This window comes from Olea europaea, unplaced genomic scaffold (genome assembly GCF_002742605.1).
Source record: "Olea europaea var. sylvestris unplaced genomic scaffold, O_europaea_v1 scaffold1955, whole genome shotgun sequence".
NCBI classification, from domain to species: domain Eukaryota; kingdom Viridiplantae; phylum Streptophyta; class Magnoliopsida; order Lamiales; family Oleaceae; genus Olea; species Olea europaea.
In genome coordinates this window covers 232,218-252,988 of record NW_019237393.1, presented here as the reverse complement: position 1 = coordinate 252,988, position 20,771 = coordinate 232,218, and the positions used below count along the sequence as shown (strand labels likewise).

Below are 20,771 nucleotides of genomic sequence, written 5' to 3'. Positions count from 1 at the left end.
GTTTCGCTTCGGGAATGTTAATATTATCCAAATCAATTGGATTGTGGCTTCCCTGACCGTGAATGTGAATATTTTCAGGTATCGATAGGTCATTTAGACCGGCAAATTCATTTGAAAATTGACTTTGCGGTGTCCAAGGTGATTCGCCATGATGTGGCCCACATCCTGTATCGAACAAGCTTTCAACAAATAAACGTTGATCCATTTGTTTGATTGTTTATTATAAAATCTTAACTAGAAGAATATAAATGTAATGAGATTGTGAGAATTGAGAATTGGATGAATTGAAATTGTAACTAATAAACTGTAAAAATTGAATTAATATTGTATATTTTTCAGCACAAGAGAGTAAAAACTCGATAATTGATATAATAAAAGAGAGTTGAGAGAGTTGGAGACTTCGAGTAGCAATTGACATGGAAAAAATCTTTGGGGGAAGGGATATTTATAGTAGAAGGGAGGGGGGGGGGGAATTTAAAAGAAATTATTTCAGTGGCCGAAACACCAAAGTCACTTTACCTTTGGTGGCTCGTTCAAACGAGCCGCTCGTGGGCGCCTTTTAGGGTAGCTAAGCTGGCTCGGCTCGTCTCCTGGCAGTGCCGCTCGACTCGTGCTCGGGCTCGTGATTTTACGAGCTCGAGCAGCCCACTAGCCCCATTTCCACGAGTCGAGCTGTCGAGCGGCTCGACCCTTTTGACATCCCTACTTGATGGTAACCATGAAGTACGATATTTTGCTTTTAGATCGCAGTAGTAGATTCTTGTTATGGCATGTGGAGACTCAAGCTGTACTCTTCACATATGTATTTGGATGATGCGTTGTTGAGATTTTATAAGATGCCATCAACTTGGTTGACGAAGGAGAAACATTGTAACAATGATAAGACATTTTCACAAATTCATTTTCATATTTGAATAACATTCTTCCGGATGTTTTGAAAGAGAAAATGACATCTACGTTATGGTTGAAATTTGAGCAATTGTACTTGACTAAGAATCTAACCAGTAAATTATACATAAAACAATATTTGTATTCTCATGACATGATAAAAGGGGAATCGTTAAAAGATCACATGGCTGTTTGGAGACTTTAGTGGTAAAGTAGTATAAAGAATATTTGGCTTTAATTATTATTATTATTATTATTATTATTATTATTATTACTACTTATTTATTTATTTTTTTGTCTTGTCTTTGTTGCCCGCTTAGTTTAAATTGTTTAGAGATACGATTTTATATAGTCGTAATACTCACACCATTGATGATGCGTATGATTTTTTGTTTATAAAGAAGAAGATAAAGTATCTGATTGAATCTAAAGCTAGAGATGAAGAGGGTCTTATTTTTTTATGGTGGTCGTGGAAGGGACAGGTCGAAATCTAATTCTAGTAATCAAATCTATTCTTTTATTGTAAGAAGAAATGGCATATCAAGAGAGATTATATCAAACTGTAGAATAAAGGAAATTGGTTAAAAATCAGAAGGGAAAGCAATCAGAAACTACAGGTAAAGTCGATGTTGCAGAGAACTACTTGAGTGATGGGATGTGTTGGCTATTTTTGATGGCGAGTCCAAACCTGACGAGGATTAGATATTGGATACAAGTTGTGTATTCATATATGTCTCTATCAAGATTTGTTTCAACATATGAAACAGTTTCGATAGGTGTCGTGGTTATAGAAAACAACGCACCTTGTCAAGTAGCTATTATTGGTAGAGTTCAACTTAAGTTGGTGGATGCGATAGTTTAAACACTTGATCATGTTCGATATGTTCCAGATTTGAAAAAAAAAATCTCATCTTGTTGAGTACATTTGATTCAAAAGGGTGCAAGTTCTTCGGTGGAGGTGAGGTTTTAAGGATTTGCAAAGGTGTCCATGTTGTATTAGATGGATAGAAAAAGTTCATAGTTATACATCTTGTAAGATTGTACAGAATCCAAAGAACAATCAGTAATGGTTTAGTGTCGTTGTGGATATTCAGTTTGGTACAGTGCCATTGTTATTTGGTTTAAGGTCCATGTTGAAGAATACAACTTAGTTGAGTTCGGAGGATATAGGTAATGCTGCTTTCCACCATCTATTGTACCATCGTATTTAATTGCTAGGGAGAGACCCAGTGAAGATAGGTTACGGGAATGTTGATTTTGTTGCGCATGCTTTAAATGTATTTGAATGTGTTGAATCTGGCAAGGAGCATTTGACAAAAGCATTTAGTATTGATTCTGTTTCAGGGAGTGCTTAGGCCTTGTTTACTAAATTTTAAATCATTTGTGATTTTTGGTTAAACACTTAAACACAAGGTAATTCCGCAAAACAGTATTTGGATTCATTTATCCTAGTTAGATATTGTGGAAGAGGTGAAGAATTTTTGGTTGTTGGAGAAGTTAGTTTGGTTTTTGTTGAAAAGTTCAGTTCATTCCTTGCAAGCAGTTCTTTTTTTCAAGTGGAGAAATTTTGAAGTTTCGTTTGTTGCAGTAAAATTTGTATCAATGTGGAGTTGTTAGGTATGTTACTTAAATTCGATTGTTTTTTTTTTTTTTTTGGAAAATATTGCTTTCTTTATTCCATGTGTTTTTTTATACTATCTCTATTCTTAAGAATATTATTAAGATTTTGATTTTTTTTAATGGACAAAAAAGCCAACGCTACGAGTTTTACTCGTATTTCAATTGATGAGTTATGATACTAGAAATTCACAGTACAAAAACTGGGTGAATGAAACTCAACCAAAAGAAACAATAAAGGAATGTCGTAGAACTAAGGAGTATGCAGATATTCTATGGAGACTAGACAAAAAATGTAAAGGCTAATCGATAAATGCAGATGTTAGTTAATCAGGCATTGGAAGAAGACAAAGTAGCCTGGGAAACATAATTCCAAATTTGGACAGCGGCATTCCAAATTCCAACATATGCCACGCCAATGCCTACGGCCTGGGAATATCCCGGTCTGGAGTCCAGCTTCAATTCCAGTTGAAGCAACCAGGAGTTGATGACGTCGAGCTTTTTGGAGGTAATATCTGAAGCAGAGTCACCCTTTTTCTTGCTTTGGGTGGTAGTGATCATTTTGAAAACGACATTCTACAAATTTTGAATGACTTTGAAAGAGGCTTCTTGAGTGTCCATGCCCTGCTTCTCGTAATGCGCCACAAGCTCACTTGGGGCTGGTAGTTTTCTCCTGTTCTTCTTCTTCCCGGAGGCATCCTCATTCTTCGCTTGTGATTGGCTCTATTAAGTCAGTTGCAGTTTGTAATTCTTTGTAATTTGGTTACTTTCAGTTTGTAACTATTTCTTGGTAGTTAGTAGTTAGTTTGTTATCCAGCTGTCACGAAGCTATAATTGACACCATTTATAGCAGCTGAACTTGTCACTCAGTTTACAGAAATAATGAAAATCTTCTTTCTCCACTACTTCATTTTCTCTTCATTTTAACACTCAACATGGTATCAGAGCAGGTGAGACTCCTGCATTGATTTTTTTCTTCATCTTCATTAAGTCTTTTCAATCCTTCATAAAATAACCAGCTAATCTGATTGTTGTGATATTTGTTTCAATCATCAAATGGATATGGCACAATCTGTAAATCAACTTGATGCGAGATCAAGCTCGAGTAAATCAACCATTGATGATCCTGCTAGTCCATACTTTCTTCATCATTCTAATAGTCCAGGCTTAATACTGGTATCTCAGCAACTATCAGGAGATAACTATGCCTCTTGGAGTCGTGCTATGATGATTGCCTTGTCAATGAAGAACAAACTTGGTTTCATTGATGGATCCGTAAAGAAGCCTGAAGATAATGATTCTGATTTGCTAAATGCATGGATTAGGAACAATAACATAGTGATTTCATGGATTTGAACTCCATATCAAAGGAAATTTCAGCCAGTGTGATATACACTACTTCGGCTTATGAAATATGGATGGATCCCAATGAGAGATTTCAATAGAAAAATGGACCATGAATTTTTCAATTACGTAGGGAATTGATGAATCTTGTTCAAAATCAAGATAACGTCAGTACTTACTTTACAAAACTTAAGACGGTTTGGGAAGAGTTAAGTAACTATCGACCTACTTGCACATGTGGGAAGTGTACTTGTGAAGGTACAATGGAATTAAACAATCACTATCAAATGGCTGTAATTCCTTATGGGGCTACAAGATTCATTCTCTCAAGTCAGAGGGCAAATCTTGCTCATGGATCCAATGCCTCCTATTAACAAGGTTTTCGCCTTGATATCTCAAGAAGAACATCAAAGGAAGATAAGCATGCCAGGAACTTATTCAAGTGGAGCTATGGCTTTTGCTTCCAAAGCTGAAAACAATAGAGGAGTTGGTAACTCTGGAAGTCATATCGGCAATTCAAGGACTGGGAATATCAAGAAAAAGGAGAGATCATTCTGTACTTGTTGTAACATTCATGGTCATTCCATTGACAAATGCTACAAGTTACATGGATATCCACCGGGTTATAAATTAAAACAAAGGGAAGGTTTTCAAAATACATCATGTTAATCAGATTTCTTCTGCATTTGCTTCTCAGAATGAAGACAAACCACTCAATCAGCAATCTGGACTTGGAAACTTTGTTCACAACTTGAATTCAAACCAATATCAGCAACTCGTGTCTATGCTGTCCACTCACCTGACATCGAGTTCAAACACTGCTGATCAACAGGACAATCCTAATGCATCTTATACTGCAGGTATATGTTCATCAGTATCTACACATCCTTTTTTTTTTTTCATCCAGTAATATTTGGATAGTAGATTCTGGTGCTACCAACCACATATGCTCTATTGCTACTGTCTTCATGACAATGAGAACAATTGAAAATTCAACTGTTATTTTACCATATCACACACAAATTCCAGTAAAAATGTGTGGTGACATCAAATTAAACTCAACTATTGTGCTTCGAAATGCTCTGTTTGTACCACAATTCAAGTTCAACTTGTTATCTGTTGGCGCTTTGACATATGACTCACAACTTACGTTTTTTTCCTGATCGCTTCATCATTCAGGAAACCAATACCAGGAAGATGACTGACAGGGGTGATTGAGTGCAAGACCTTTATGTACTTGATACAAATATTTTGAATTCAGTCTCAAATACATATGTAAATAATGTTTCTATCCATGTTTGGCATAATAGACTTGGCCGCATTTCTTTTAAAAGATTATAGTATAAAAGGTCAATTGTTCTATGATGTTGGCAAATTCAATTAGAATATTCCTTGTTACATTTGTCCTCTAGCTAAACAAAGAAGGCTACCATTTGATTCAAATAACCATCTTTCAGATTCTCCATTTCATCTAGTGCATTGTAACATTTGGGGACCTTATCATGTTCCCTCTTACAATAGACATAGATATTTTTTAATGGTAGATGATTGTTCTAGATTCACATGGGTTTATCTGTTGAGGAACAAATCAGATGCAGCGAATGTTATTCCAAAGTTCTTTAATATGGTAGCAACTCAATTCGATGCTAAAATCAAGAAATTCAGGTCGGACAATGCTCAAGAACTTACTTTCACTGAGTACTTTGCTGAAAATGGAGTACTACATTAATTTAGTTGTGTTGAAAGACCACGACAAAATTCAGTGGTAGAGCACAAGCATCAACATCTTCTAAATGTGGCAAGAGCTCTATTTTTTCAGTCTCGTGTTCTAATAGAATTTTGGACAGATTGTGTCTTGACATCCAAATTTCTAATCAATAGAACCCCTCACCCCTATTGAAACACAGAACTACGTATGAAATCCTATACAAGAAAGCTGCACACTACTCATATCTCAGAGTTTTTCGATGTTTGGCCTTTGCATCCTCCTTAACTACTCATAGAAACAAATTCCAGCCTCGAGCCAAAATGTGTGTATTTTTGGGATATCCATCTGTGGTCAAAGGTTACAAATTATATGATGTTGTTACAAAGCAAATTTTATATCACGAGATGTTATTTTCCATGAAGAAATTTATCCATTCCATACGGTGATAGATAAAGACCAACTGATCGACCTATTTCCTTATCTGGTATTGCCTATACCAATACAAACTACTCCTCAAGATGCTTATACCAATGCGCCTGGTCATCAAATAAAGTAGTCGTAGCCAATTGATCATATAGTGAATGATGATGCACGTGATTATTATAATGGACATCTTTTGGATACTATACCAGTCACAACAGCCAACATTCGAAAATCACAAAGGACTATCAAACCTCCAACTTACCTCAAGGATTTTCACTGCAACTTGACCAACATTAAATCACCCCATCACATAGGAAACTTCATATCCTATGCAAACTTATCCGCCTCACACAAACAATTTGTCTTGAATGTTTCATCTCAATATGAGCCATAATTCTTTCATCAAGCTATCAAATACCCACAGTGTCGTGAAGCTATGAAACTTGAGATGGAAGCTATGGAGCTAAATAATACATGGTCTATTGTCACTTTACCCCAGGGAAAACATTCAATGGGATGCCGGTGGATATATAAAATCAAATATATATCAGATGGTTCAATAGAAAGGTATAAAGTATGTTGACCTCGCGAATTGGACCTCATAGGTGGCCAATCGATAGCTACTCCACATGATCCTCTCTATGCACAATCAACGTACGGTCAGACACACACGGCCGGAACCAGCGGGGGTAGTAGCGGCCGCATGCACTCCGATGATCAAGTTAGTATCCGGTGATCGCAACAGTGCTCTGGTTGTGCAAGAGAGTGGGAAGGAAAATATATATATTTTCTTGTTTTGGAGAGCTAAGTTGTAAGTGTGTCATCCCTTTGCCTCTTGTTAAACCTTGGGTATTTATAGGTGAGGAGGACCGTGGATGTGGGACACGTGTATGCATCTGACGGTGTGAGGTGTCTGTTCATAGGCGTCAATCAGTTGTGTCTATAGAGTGGGTCGGTAATAACTTCCTGAGTTGGATTGACATAAAGTTGATACGACTTACCAACTAGACCCTTGGAGATGTCAAATCAATTAAGCCTTGGGAGTAGAGAGGATCTTGATACAGATCTCTTTCTAAAAGTGGCAGCGGATCTGCTAAAGGAGAACCTCGGAGTGCATTGCGCTTCGGCATCGAGGACACTTTGGTCGGTTCAGTAGAATTATTTTGTGCCTCACAGCATGCGAACGTCGGTGGTGGAGTCACTTTGGAACCACTTTGGATTGGTGGTGAACACCTCGTATGATGCAGTGGTAATCTTTTCGAAGTGGTTCAGATAGAGGCGTAACGATGGTCTTCCAAGTTCAGGTATGAATATTTATAATATGGGTGGACTTATTTTCCCGATTGAGTATGCATGCCTTGGTTTGTGATAGAGAACTCGCTTGGAAGGATGAAGTGTGTAGATGGCCCGAAAGCTTGTGGATCAATTTTTATGTTCACCGAAGAGATGGCGTTGTGAAAAGGCCAAAGCCTTGTGAAGCTTAGGATCGGGACACTTATCTGACCAAGGCATTGACCTACAGAGACGATCGTGGGAGATGCTGAAGTTTGTGAAGCTGGAGATTGGGACACGTTATCGACTAAGGAAGGAGCTCATTCGTAAGTGAGACACTGTCCCAGAGGGATGATACGTTGGGAGACGCTAAAGCTTTGTAAGTTTTCGAGAGAACGCATGATCGAGGCGGTGACACAGGAGAATCCGCATCGGGAGCATTAAGCTTTGTAAGCTGCCTGAGGAGCTCATTTGCGATTGATGCGGAAGATGGCTAAAGCTTTGTAAAGCTTAGGAAGAAATGCAGCTATCAAGACGATGACCCACAGGGGACTCCGCGTCAGGTGCGTCTAAGCTTTGTAAAATTGAGTGAAGAGCTCATTTGCCATTGGTGCGCTGACCCATAGGGGACGACGCTTTGGTAGATGGCTAAACTTTTGTAAAGCTTATGAGGAACTCAACTACCGAGGTGATGGCCCACAGGGAACTCCACGTCTAAGGTTTGTAAAGCTGAGTGAGGAGCTCATCTGCCACAGTGCGTTGACCCACAGGGGACGACGCGTTGGGAGATGTCTAAACCTTTATAAAGCTGAGGAGGAATGCAACTATCGAGGCGATGACCCACAGGGGACTCCGCGTCAGGTGTGTCTAAGCTTTGTAAAGCTGGAGATTTCGATCTGACGCCAACATTTATAACGTAAGATGATTTGACAGCTTCGCGTATTTTCAAAGTGACAGTTGGGTGCGATGCCCATTTCCTGAAAAGGCTGCTACGGCTACTTATTGTAGACGACTGATGGCGATCGAGGTGATGCGTTTAATGCGAGCGTGAGGGTCACATCTTGATCTTGGGCATCGATCAAATCTGACGTTTCATATCAACGGCTTAGATTTATGATGTGATGGACGGCCTAGATTGATTGCGTTTGAATTTAACGGTGGAGATTAGTTGGGACACACTATAAAAGGTGGACTTGAGCATTTTGGGATTTTTTTTTCACTTTTGCAAAATCAGAAAATCCATTTCCTCTCAAGATTCTTGCGTTTTCTGGCATTGTAGAAGAGTTTTTCGGCGACATTTCCAATTTTCGGTGATATCATATTGGGTGTTGATCTTTTTCGGTTGTAGGTCCCTCAGTTTCATGAGTTTCAGTAAGTATTTTCCTATGTTTTTTCACATTTCTCTATTCTGCAATGGCTTCAGATGGTAGTGGGGCTTCGGGAAGGGATTTAGAGGTAGAGAGGTTGGAGGAGCCTATTTTGGCGACGCTCAGTGAGGTCGTCGAGGCGATATTGGGGGAAAAATATTTGGAGAAGGCCTGACAGCCCGGTAGATACATGAGAACACTGGGGGGCTTCAAATTACCCGTCGAAATTGAAAGAGGTCAATCTGGATAGACTTAGGGCTAAATATAGGATACTTGACAGTGTAGAACTGATATTACCGGAGCCTGATAAGAGGGCCTGTTATCCTAGGCCAAGATGTGTGGCCATGAGTGAGGCATTCTTTAGGGCTGGACTTGGGCTCCCCCTTCATCCCTTTTTTAGGTTAGTGCTGAGGTCGTTTGGTATAGCTCTGATCAGCTAAACCCGAACTCCTGGAGCCAAATGGTGGGGTCCTGGATGTTATGGAAGGAGGCATTGCTCGGGGTGGAGATGCCCTTCTTAATTTTTCAGACCTTATACATCCCTGAGGTAGCAGCTGGAGGGACAAGACTTGGGGTGGCATTATCTGACCTCATGGGGTTCCCATACTTCATTCGTGCTCGATCTATTGAGCTCCATTAAAGAATGGAAGAGTTCATGGTACTGGGTTGTCGGGTGATGGGACACAATAGAGAGAGATCCCCTGGCGCCTCTTACGGTCCCCACGAATTATTCCACACTTAGTGAGTACTGTTGCTTTGCATTTTTGTTTATTCTTCTTCGGTTAGGATCATAACTGCTCTTTGTTTTCTTTTTTGAAGGTACCCTTCCTCGGTGTGAGATATCCACCAACGAGTTTTACATAATTTGCATTGTCTACCAGTTGCCTCCGAAGAAGAGGTCATACCACGAGAGCCTTGAAGACCTCCTCATCTGCCTACAAGAAACAGATGGAGGATCTGGTTGATGCCAGTAAGAGGCTTCAGCCTCCGATGGATGAGGAGGTTGAAGAAGACCCTGAGGCGAATTTGTTGAGGAAGGGCAAGAAGACTGTGGGCTCTTCAAAGGGGTCCACCATGGCGAGGCTAGCCCTAGCCCTGAGGCAGACAACAATCCTAACCGAGGTGGCCCTAAGGGAGAAGGTTGTTGAACCCTCCGTGACTGTCCCTGCCACCTCTGCTGCCCCGACTGAAGCTTCACTTTCAGCCATTCCAATATCTCAAATGTTGGGACAACCGAGAAAAAAGGGCCGGCCCCACAAAGGAGGTGGACTTTTTAGGCGTGAACGCTGAGGAGCCCGTGAAAGAAGTGCTGGAGGCTCTACCTCCCGAGACGACAGCGGTAGCAGTGGTCCATAACAAGTATTGTATCGAGGAGTGGAAGAACTACACTGTCTCATACACTACCGAAGATCTTGTGGCGGCCAATAGTGCATGCATAGCCCGAGCTCTCAGCACAAGTGTTCAGTTGGAGGAATCAAATAACTGAGGGCAAAAAATGTTGACTTGGCCAAGCGCCTCAAGGAGGCGATGCAATATGGAGATGAAGTCCGGGCCGCCCGAGAAAAGGCCTCTGAGGCGGAGTTGGCGAAGCAGGAAGTGGAGGGCCAGCTGATAAGGGCCAATGCCGATGTTAAAAGGTTGAAGAATGAGCTACACGAAACTAAGTGTCAGGTGGCTACTCTGACGAGGCAAATTAATCACGCCAAAGAGCATCACTGCCTGGCTACTTCAGCTCTAGAGGCCTCAAACAAGGAAAAGGCTGAGCTGAAGTAGCGGGCGGAGGCCCAGGCTGAAGAGAATGCTTCCTTGAAGGAGGAGCTGAAGTCGGCAGGGAAGGTGGCTGTGCAAAACTTCATTGATCACTTCGAGGAGCACCCCCTACTGGGCCTCTTGGAGTGCCCAAGGACTATTGGGTCGGCTGAAGAAGGTCCACTCGACTTTTGACATATCCTCTTTGGAGGCAGAGTTCGGTGGGCCCATTGGAGGCCGCCCATTGGAGGCTGCCGAGGAAGCTCCAGAGGCCCCAGTAGAGTAGGGCAATTTTTGTAATGGCTTCGACCTTCCTTTTGTAACCTAGTTTAAAATGAATGGAATGAAATTTTTTGTTTTAAGTATTATTGCTTCTTCCTTTTCCTTATGTTAAACTGTCTATACTTGAGTAAATGAATGATAAGTACTTAAGTAACTATTAAGCACCACTTACCAATAACTAGTTGATAAAAGAAGATCGGACTAATAACATATCGAAAAACTGAGGTAACAATTCATTAACTGATGTGGCACAAATGAGATAGGAAATTTCAGTACTTAGTAAGATAGGGAAGTTACAAATGAGATCGAACCATGACAAACACTTATTAGACAACATTGAGATCGGATCGAATCATACGTTCATCACTGATAGTACTTCCTCAAGTGTTCGATATTCCATTGATGAGGCAGTACTCTCCCTGTGATGTCTTCAATTTCAAAAGTGCCATGTCGGGACTCCTTGCGGATGCGATAAGGACTTTCCTAGTTCAGTCCAAACACTCCAGACCCAGTCTACTTGGATGATTGGAAGACCCTTCTAAGGACGAGGTCCCCCAGCCGAAGAGTTTGATTTCTGACCTTTGAGTTGTAATAGCGGGTCATCTTTCTTTGATACTTAGCCAATTTCACTTGGGAGGTATCCCTCATTTCTTCAAGGAAGTGGAGTTCGTATAGTCAAGTTTCGTCGTTTCTGATCTCATTAAAGTGTATTCGACGATGCGATGGGACTCCTACCTCGACTAGGCTCATGGCTTCGGCCCTATAGGTCATTGAAAATGGTGTTTTCCCTGCCGTAGTTCGGCTAGTTGTGTGCATGACCCAAAGGATGTGGGAAAGCTCATCGACCCAAGCCCCCTTCGAGGTGTCAAGCTTCATTTTCAAAGTATGCTTGATGGTTTTGTTTACTGCCTCAACTTGCCCATTTGCTTGGGGGTGATGAGGCGTTGAGAAATCCTTCTGTATCCTCAGTTCATTGCATAAGTCTCGCATCTTCTTACTGTCGAACTGTCTCCCATTGTCAGACACTAAGGAGTGGGGAATGCCGAACTTGCAAATGATGTTCTTCCAGACAAATTTATTAGTATTCGCCTCGGTGATCTTGGCAAGAGGTTCAGCCTCGACCCACTTGGTGAAGTAGCCAATGGGGACAATGGCAAAAATCGCGCTTCTCTTCCTTTTCGGAGCGGACCAATAAAGTCGATGCCCCACTTGGCGAATGGCCACGGATTGGTGACTACGGAGAGGCTCTGAGAAGGCTGTCTTTGAATATTTGAGAAGCGCTGGCACTTGTCACATTTCTGAATGAACTGGCAAGCATCCCTTTTCAGAATCGGCCAAAAGTAGCCTTGTTGGAGTACTTTGTGTACCAGAGCCATTCTCCGGAGTGATTTTCGCAGATTCCCTCATGGATCTCCTTAAGTATATACGTGGCTTGTTTCCCTCCTACATATTGGAGAAGTGGTGAGACAAAGCCTCTTTTGTACAGGATATCCTCCTGTAGGATGAAGTGTGCAGCTCCTCTTCTTAACTTCTTCGCCTCGCTTCTCAAAGCTGGTAGTGATTGATCCTTAAGATAGGCCATGATGGGTTGCATCCATAATGAGGTACTTTCTATCCATAACAACTCTTCACCTCTGAAGATGGAGGGCTTCGACAAGCGTTCAATGGGGACAATCTTTAGTAGCTCTGAATCTTTGCTGCTGGCGAATTTTGATAGGGCGTTTGCATGAGTGTTCTAAAGGCGTGGACTTGGATCAATTCAAACCTTTCAAAATGAGGAACTAGGTCCAGAACTAATTTTAGATATGTAGCCATGTTACTATCTTTGGCGGCAAAGTTCCTGTTAACCTGACTCACTACAAGTTGAGAGTCGCTGCTTGCCAGGAGCCTTCTGACCTATATTTCTTTCGCAAGTCTACGGCCTGCTAGGAGGGCCTCATATTCGACAGTGTTATTTGAGGCTTTGAAGCCGAACCTTACTGCACAATTTAGGTTGTGGCCTTCTGAGCTTTCCAAGACGATCCCTGCTCTAGAGCCAATTTCTCCTGAGGATCCATCCACGAACAGGTTCATGTTGGGGCTCGATTGGTTCCATTGTCGCTTCCATTTCTGGGGCCTTGGTAAATTTAGCTACAAAATTTGCAAGGGCTTGGCCCTTCATGGGGTGTCTGGGTTGAAATAGTAGGTCAAACTCACTGAGTTTGATTACTCATTTTAGCAAGCGGCCCGAAGCATCCGTTCTCTGCAGCACTTACTTTAATGGAAAGTTGGTGAGAACTTCAATTGAATGGGCCTGGAAGTACGACCTTAGTTTCCTTGATGCCGTGATAAGGACGAGTGCCAGTTTTTCCATGTCTGAATAGTGTATTTCTGCTGGGAGTAGTGCTTTGCTGACATAGTATACCAGCAATTGGTGCTCGTTTTCTTCTCTGACTAGGACTATGCTGACTGCCTCGTCCGAGACCGCCAAGTATAGCAGTAGCGATTCCTATGGTTTTGGTTTGGATAACAAAGATGCTTCTCCTAAGTGCTTCTTCAGTGCTTGGAAGGCTTCCTCGCACTCACCGGTCCATTGGAACTTCTTTCCTTGCTTCAACACTTTGAAGAAGGGTAGGCTCTTATTAGTGGCCCTGGAGATGAAGCGACTGAGTGCGGCTATCCAACCATCGAGGCTCTAGGCCTCCTTCGATTTTTGAGGTGACCTCATATCCAGTAAGGCCCTAATCTTTACCGAATTTGCTTCAATTCCCCTTTGGTTCACAATGTATCCCAAAAACTGACCCAAAGTCACGCCGAAGATGCATTTGAGGGGGTTCAACTTCATTTTATATTTTCTAAGAATCTGAAAGGTCTGGTCGAGGTGACTTATGTGTTCATTCGCTTGGAAGCTTTTAACAAGCATGTTGTTCACGTAAACTTCCATGGTTTTACCAATGAGTTCGGCAAACATCATGTTGACCAGCCTCTGATATGTAGCTCCAACATTTTTCAATCCGAAAGGCATGAATTTGTAGCAGTACAGTCCTCTGTCTATGATGAACGATGTGGCTTCCTCATCAGGATAGAATATGAGTATCTGGTTGTACTCTAGGTACGCATCCATGAAGCTCAAAAGTTCATGTTTAGCAGTGGAATCCACAAGTTGGTCTATCTTCAGCAGTGGAAAGCTATCTTTAGGGCATACTTTCTTAAAGTTCGTGAAGTCTATGCACACCCTCCATTTCCCGCTAGGCTTCTTCACAAGGACCAGGTTGGATATCCACTTCGGATATATGGCTTCTCTGATGAAGCTGCTGCGGCTAAGCTTATTGACTTCGTCTTTGAGCGCCTTGTACCGCTCCTGGTCGAGGGCTCATCTTTTCTGCTGATGTGGGGCACAGGAGGAGTTGATGTTAAGGCGATGGTAAATGATACTTGTGTCTATTCGCACCATATTTTCGTGCTTCCAACCGAAGACATCCAAGTTCTTTTTCAGGAAGCTTATCATTTCTTCTTTCGCTTCCGAGGACAGTGCCTTTCTAATTCGCAAGACCTGACTGGAGTCCTCTGGGTTGATGGAGAACGTTTCAAGTTCTTCCATTGGGGTCGCATTCGATTCTGAGTCAGTTATTCGGGGGTCTAACTCATCAGGAGGGTGCCCTTCTTCAGGAGCCTTTTCCATGTCGACGTCTTCCTCTTGTTCGAAGGTATACCCTTGTTCAAGGGCATCAAGCATTTCCACGTCTACGTCGGCTTCATTTGCAACCTTCGTTATGATCACGTTAACAATGCGGAGCTCTGATTTTTGCAGAGAGTTTAGGTAATATGCTCTAGAGCCCATCTGGTCACCTCGGATCGTAGCAATTCAATGCTCAGTTAGGAACTTCATACACAAGTAATGGATGGAGATGATAGCCCAAAGATCCTTCAAGGCGAGTCTGCCCAATACTCCGTGGTAGGCTGATCTGTGGTATTCTACCAAGAATTCCATGAAATGTTGGGCCACTAAGAGAGCTGAACCCATCTCGATGGGCAGAGTAATTCATCCTCGTGGGACGATGCTGTCTCTAGTAAATCCAAATAGTAAATCGGTCATGGGGATTGACCTAAGTTTAATTTACATTTTGTCAAAGTTAGAGTCGAACAGTATATTCATCGAGCTGTCATTATCGACGAGCATGCGTTTGAGTCCGTTTCTTGCCACTACGACTCTTACTACCAACGCGTCACAATGGAGGTGGTGAACTCGTTGTGCACCTTCTTGGGAAAAGGTAATCGGGGCCATACTGTTGGCTTTTTGGGACTGGTTGACGATGTACATGAGCATTGGTGGATCATTTGCTTCCCTTGTGTAGCTCCTTTGGGCATTCCTAGTGTTGCCACCGATGTGAGGTCCCCCAATGATCTTGTCAATTTTCTTAATGATTTGGCCTCCGAAAAATGGGGACTGATCTCTCTGTCTGGACTCTCATCTGTCCCTCGATTCTCTTCTCCGGGGTGACTAATCTATCTGCCTCCTCTCTCCCCTATTCGGGAAGGCGGATCTGCGAGGATGTTCGTCCTTCCTGGGAGGATGTGGGTTATTCCGATTCGAGCATCGAGGAGCGTCTCTGCATTCGCTGGTGTCGTGTCCATAGAATTGATGAAAGGTGCAGAACTTTGGCCCTTCTAAGGGTCTATTTGATTGCTTCTTCTTCTTCTTCTTCTTCTTCTTTTGATTATTGTCAGTACCCCTAGATGGTCCTGCCTCGGCAGGTGCATTCTCGTATGCCAATACCGGTACTGCATTTAGCTTGGCAGAAGCTAGTGCCTGTTCGAAAGTGGGAGCTATTGTATGCCCTACTTGGGTCCATTGCTGGATGATAAGGTGTGCTACGGGTCTTTAACCTACCTGCCTCTGAGGCGGAGGGAGTTCCCGCGCAGCATGATTTCGGTGATCAATCATCTCTTCACTGACGATTTCAACTCTCATTATTTATACCAGTTCGTTATAAGTAGTAGGATTCTTGCTGCGTGCATCCCTCAAGAACAAAGTGTTCATATTGAGGTCGTCTTTTAAGGTTGAAAGGGCTTCTCTGTCAGTGACCTATTCACAGTATGTGATTTCATCCGTAAACCTGGCGAGGTAGCTTTTCAGCATTTCTCCAGGGGCTTGTCTCATATCTTGCAGGCGTTGCACTGGGGCATCTCCTTCTCTACGTGAGAGGTACTAGTTCAAGAATGCCTTTTTCAGATCTGGCCAGCTCCTAATGCTCAAGGGAGGTAGTCTGCTGTACTACATTTCGGCGACTCCAGCCACGGATAGGTGAAAGGCTCTGCATTTCAAAGCAGGCGAGGCTCTCCTGAGGCTCATCTGTGTCATGTACTTGGTAAGGTGCTTTTCTGGGTCCCATTTTCCTTCATACTTGGGGATTTTAGGGGGCACGAAATTCACAGGCATTAGGGAGCTTCGGATCTCCATTGAGAAAGGGAGGTTATCATCATCATCATCAATCTCGTAAGATTGATAGGGCCTTTCGGAGCCCTCATCATCTTGCATGTTCTGGGGAGGTGGAGGTGCTCCTCCTCGGTTATCCCAATCAACTAAGTTCTTTTTCTCCTTCCTATTTCTAGGTGGAAGGGTTGCTTGTGATTGCTCCTACCGTTTCCGAACTAATCTTTGCACTGAGCGAACCCTATTACTAGAGTCCTACCCTATTTAGTCAAAGACACTGATTGACCTTTGTGCTTCATATTCTGGTGGGAAATTGTCCCGTAATTGTGGTTCTATTGGTTGACTCCCTTGCACATAGGATGTGACTTTCGTATCCACTTCTCTCTCGAGGGGGCGTTCTCTGTGCTGACTCATATGGCCTTGAGAACGAAACACAGGGACTTCATGAGCTGGGCAAGATCCTTCGGGCATTTAGGAGCCCTGATGACCTCGGCCTCGCATGAAGAATTCATGCATCAGCATATTCTGAGTTGCGATATCTCTCATGCCCGCAACTTTTGAGTCATTCCTTCAGTGAGCATGGCCGTTCTTTCACCTCGGCGACGCCGGTGATGGGGTCTTTGGTGAGTGACATTGTTTCGTAGCACCTCTTCTTCAAAGGCGTCCATCCTAGGGTTTGCGTCGTCATTGCTGAAACTCATCTTATCTACTCCTTTTTCAAGGGTGATAAGAATTTGGATTATAATTTAACTTTATTCTTTTTCAAGAATGTGCCCTATTCAAGGTACGTCAATGGCTTTCAGGTGGTTTTTTCGATGGAGAATGTAGAACTTTAGATGGAAAGTTTCTCACATGCAGTGCTAATCTGTTGACCTTGCGAATTGGACCTCCTACATGGCCAACCGATAGCTACTCCACATGATCCTTTCTGCGCACAATCAACCCACGGTCAGGCGCACACGGCCAGAAACAACGGGGATGGTCGCAGCCGTATACAGTCGGACGGTCAAGTTAGTATCCAGTGATCGTAACAGTGCTCGACTTGTGCAAGAGAGTAGGGAGGAGAATATATATTTTTTCTTGTTGTGGAGAGCTAAGTTGTAAGAGTTTCATCCCTAAGCCTCTTGTCAAACTTTGGATATTTATAGGTGAGAAGGACCGTTGGATGTGGGACACGTGTATGCATCTGACAGTGTGAGGCTTCTGTTCATAGGCGTCAATCAGTCGCGTCTATAGTGTGGGCGGGTAATAACTTCTCCTGAGTTGAGTTGATATAAAGTTGATACGTCACATCAACTAGACCCTTGGAGACGTCAAATCAATTAAGCCTTAGGAGCAGAGAGGATCTTGACATAGATCTCTTTCTGAAAGTGACGACCCTCAGAGTGCATTGCGTTTCAACGTTGAGGACACTTTGGTTGGTTCAATAGAATTATTTTGTACCTCGCAGCGCGTTAGCAATGCATGGACATCGATGGTGAAATCACTTCGAAACCACTTTGGATTGGTGGTGAACACCTCGTATGATACAGTGGTAATCTTTTCAAAGTGGTTCAGATAGGGGTGTAACAAATCACGTCTTGTAGCAAAAGGCTACACACAAAAAGAAGGGTTGGACTACTTTGATACATTTTCTCCACTAACAAAAATAGTGACTATTAAGGCTTTATTAGCATTGGCAGCTTGTCACAATTGGCACTTAACTCAGCTGGATGTTAACAACGCATTCTTGAATGGTGATTTATTTGAAGAAGTGTACATGGATATGCCCCTTGGATATGAAGTTCACAGCAAGGCCAAACAGGGGGAGAAATTAGTGTGTAGACTACACAAGTCCATATATGGACTAAAGCAAGCGTCAAGGCAATGGAATTCAAAATTCTCTCAGGCACTCGTACAATTTGGTTTCATTCAATTTGAAGCGGATTATTCTTTATTCACAAAAGGCTTTGGAAATAACTGTGTGGCGTTACTCGTGTATGTGGATGACATAGTCATAACCGGTCCAAATATTTGAGTCATTTAATCATTGAAAGAATTCTTGCATTCCCAATTCAAGCTAAAAGATCTGGGATCTTTGAAATATTTCTTAGTCATTGAGATTACTCGCTCTACCTCAGGCATTGTAATATCTCAGAGACATTATACCTTACAAATTCTTGAAGACACCGTTTACTTGGACTGCAAACCTGTCAATACTCCTATGGATCCTACGGTTACTCTTAGTATACATGAAGGGGACCTTTTGCCTGATGCGTCTCACTACAGAAGATTGCTTGGTTGACTGATATACTTGACAATTTCACGTCCAGATATCACTTATGCTTTCTACAAATTGAGCCAATACTTGTCACAACCTAGGCTACCTCATCTCAAAGCTGTATACCACTTTCATAGGTATTTGAAAAATAATCCTGGTCAAGGCCTGCTCTTTCCAGCATCATCTGCTTCCACTTCAAGAACTAATCAAGCTTCTATCCCAGCTATCAAAATTCAAGCCTTCTCTGATGCAGATTGGGGTTCGTATGTAGATACACGAAATTCCACAACCGGTTTCTGCATTTTCATTGGAGAATCACTGATTTCTTGGAAGCCTAAAAGACAAGCTACAATTTCTTGCCCTTCAGCTGAAGCAAAATATAGAGCGCTTGCTGCCACTATCAGTGAAGTCGTATGGATCACTCAGCTATTAAAGGATTTTCAGGTAGAAGTTTTGTCTCCAGCAGTTTTTTATTGTGACAATCAGACTGCCATATAAATTTCTTCTAATCCTATTTTCCATGAAAGAACTAAACATATAGAAATTGATTTTCACTTCATTAGGGATAAAGTTACAGCCGGTGTTGTGAAGCTACTACCAATTCAGTCTCAACATCAACTAGCCGATGTATTCACTAAGCCTCTTCATGCGTAAGTTCTTATCCCTTTATCATCCAAGATGTTTGTCAAAAATATTTACAGTACATCTTGAGGGAGAGAGTATTAAGTCAGTTATAGTTTGTAATTCTTTGTAATTCGGTTACTTTCAATTTGTAACTATTTCTTGGTAGTTAGTAGTTAGTTTGTTATCCAGCTATCATGAAGCTGTAATTGGCTCTATTTATAACAACTGAACTTGTAACTCAGTTTACGGAAATAATGAAAATCTTCTTTCTCCATTACTTCATTTTTTCTTCATTTTAATACTCAACAGGCTCTACAGCAGTGGCGGTAGTGATTGTTGGTTCTCCATTGCTTCTTCCTCTCTTGTCTACAAGAGAGACAGAGAGATTGAAAAAAGAAAATTTTATTTATGGGGATATCTCCCAATACATAGCTGGCTCTTCTTTACAAGCTAATTTATTACAAAAGTTAGAATAATTGTGAGAATATGTAATTGTTGTAATTTTTCTCTATTATAGCTGAATAAAATCTCAAATTCCCTTGCCAAATTTAAATTCTTATCTTTGTGTTCATTTTGTTGTTGTGATCAATACTTCATATCATGCTGTATAGCCTTATTCCATCCCAAACACTAATTGTCGGAAAATTTACACTAATCAAGGAAAGAAAAAGGATCGTGTTGGGATTCGTGTGACGAAAATTAACAATTATTCAAAATAATATTTTTATCTTATTTGTTGTAGTTAAACCCAATGATTTCTTTTAACCCTTAATTGTTTTATTTTGAGATTACAAGTGGCTAAATACTTTTTATGTTAGGATGATGATGTAATTTACGATTTTTAACATTTCTTTAATTTCAAAATTTCATGTCAATTTAATTTGTTAATTATTTATTGTGCGTTTAATGCTTTAATTGCATGTGCAACGATTGATTGATTATGATTTTAACTTGTGCAATAAATAACATGGATATTGTAAGAAATCACGAGATAATTATAGACTGTGCAATCTATATATAATTCATATAGTTTAAATCATTCATAAGTGTGTAAATTTATATGGAGATATAGTAAATTCGAGTATATGAATAAGATTAGTGTTACTCAAAATATATCACTGGCTAATAGGTTAATTCGATTGTTGGTACCTATGAAAAGGAGTTGAATGAATTGGAATAAGATGAATGTTAAACATCCTAGGTGAAATTGAAAATTCTAATTACCAAATCTCATAATGTTCTCAACCGAATTTAAGTAGATTACTTTTAGTTATTTTAGATTTAATTAGTTACAAAACAAATTTTGAATTGATAATTGGTTACCATTGTAATTTAAACTGAAGCTATGTTAATTTGAAAATTTATAATAAATAGCTCAGTTGGATAAAAATTGGGCTTAAAAAAAATCATTTTACTACTTATTATGATTTATACACTTACGAAATCAATCGAACAATAGTATTTTAGGTCTATAAAATTGCTATAAAACAACTTATTAATTAAATAAATAAGTCACTTCAAATGACACAGACATCATAACCTAAAAGTGAAATGTTTTAAATTGCTTCTCACCTTTAAAGACGTCTTTATTCGAAATTTCCTCTAAATGGCAAGATTTTATAGTCTAGATCAGTTATTGATTGAAGAATACTTTACTCATTAGTATATTTTAAAGAGTAAAGTTTTTTGTACAATGATTGTGGACAATTTTTGTTGACAATTCATGTGTTGTGAAGATCAATTTGGTTTATTTCAAAAATAGTTTTTTAAAATGGATGGTATAAATTTTGTTAACTCATGATTGTCAACAAAAGTTGTCAACCA

General features: G+C 41.0%; 1 long non-coding RNA gene across 1 annotated transcript; it reads right to left on the bottom strand.

Annotated features, from left to right (window-relative positions):
• Positions 1-3,100: 3,100 nt before the first annotated feature.
• Positions 3,101-19,309, bottom strand: LOC111379223. Its single transcript, XR_002700030.1, has 3 exons — positions 19,264-19,309; positions 15,521-15,524; positions 3,101-3,228 (listed from the first exon to the last, which is right to left on the bottom strand). It is a non-coding gene; the product is annotated as an uncharacterized LOC111379223 (long non-coding RNA).
• Positions 19,310-20,771: the final 1,462 nt, after the last annotated feature.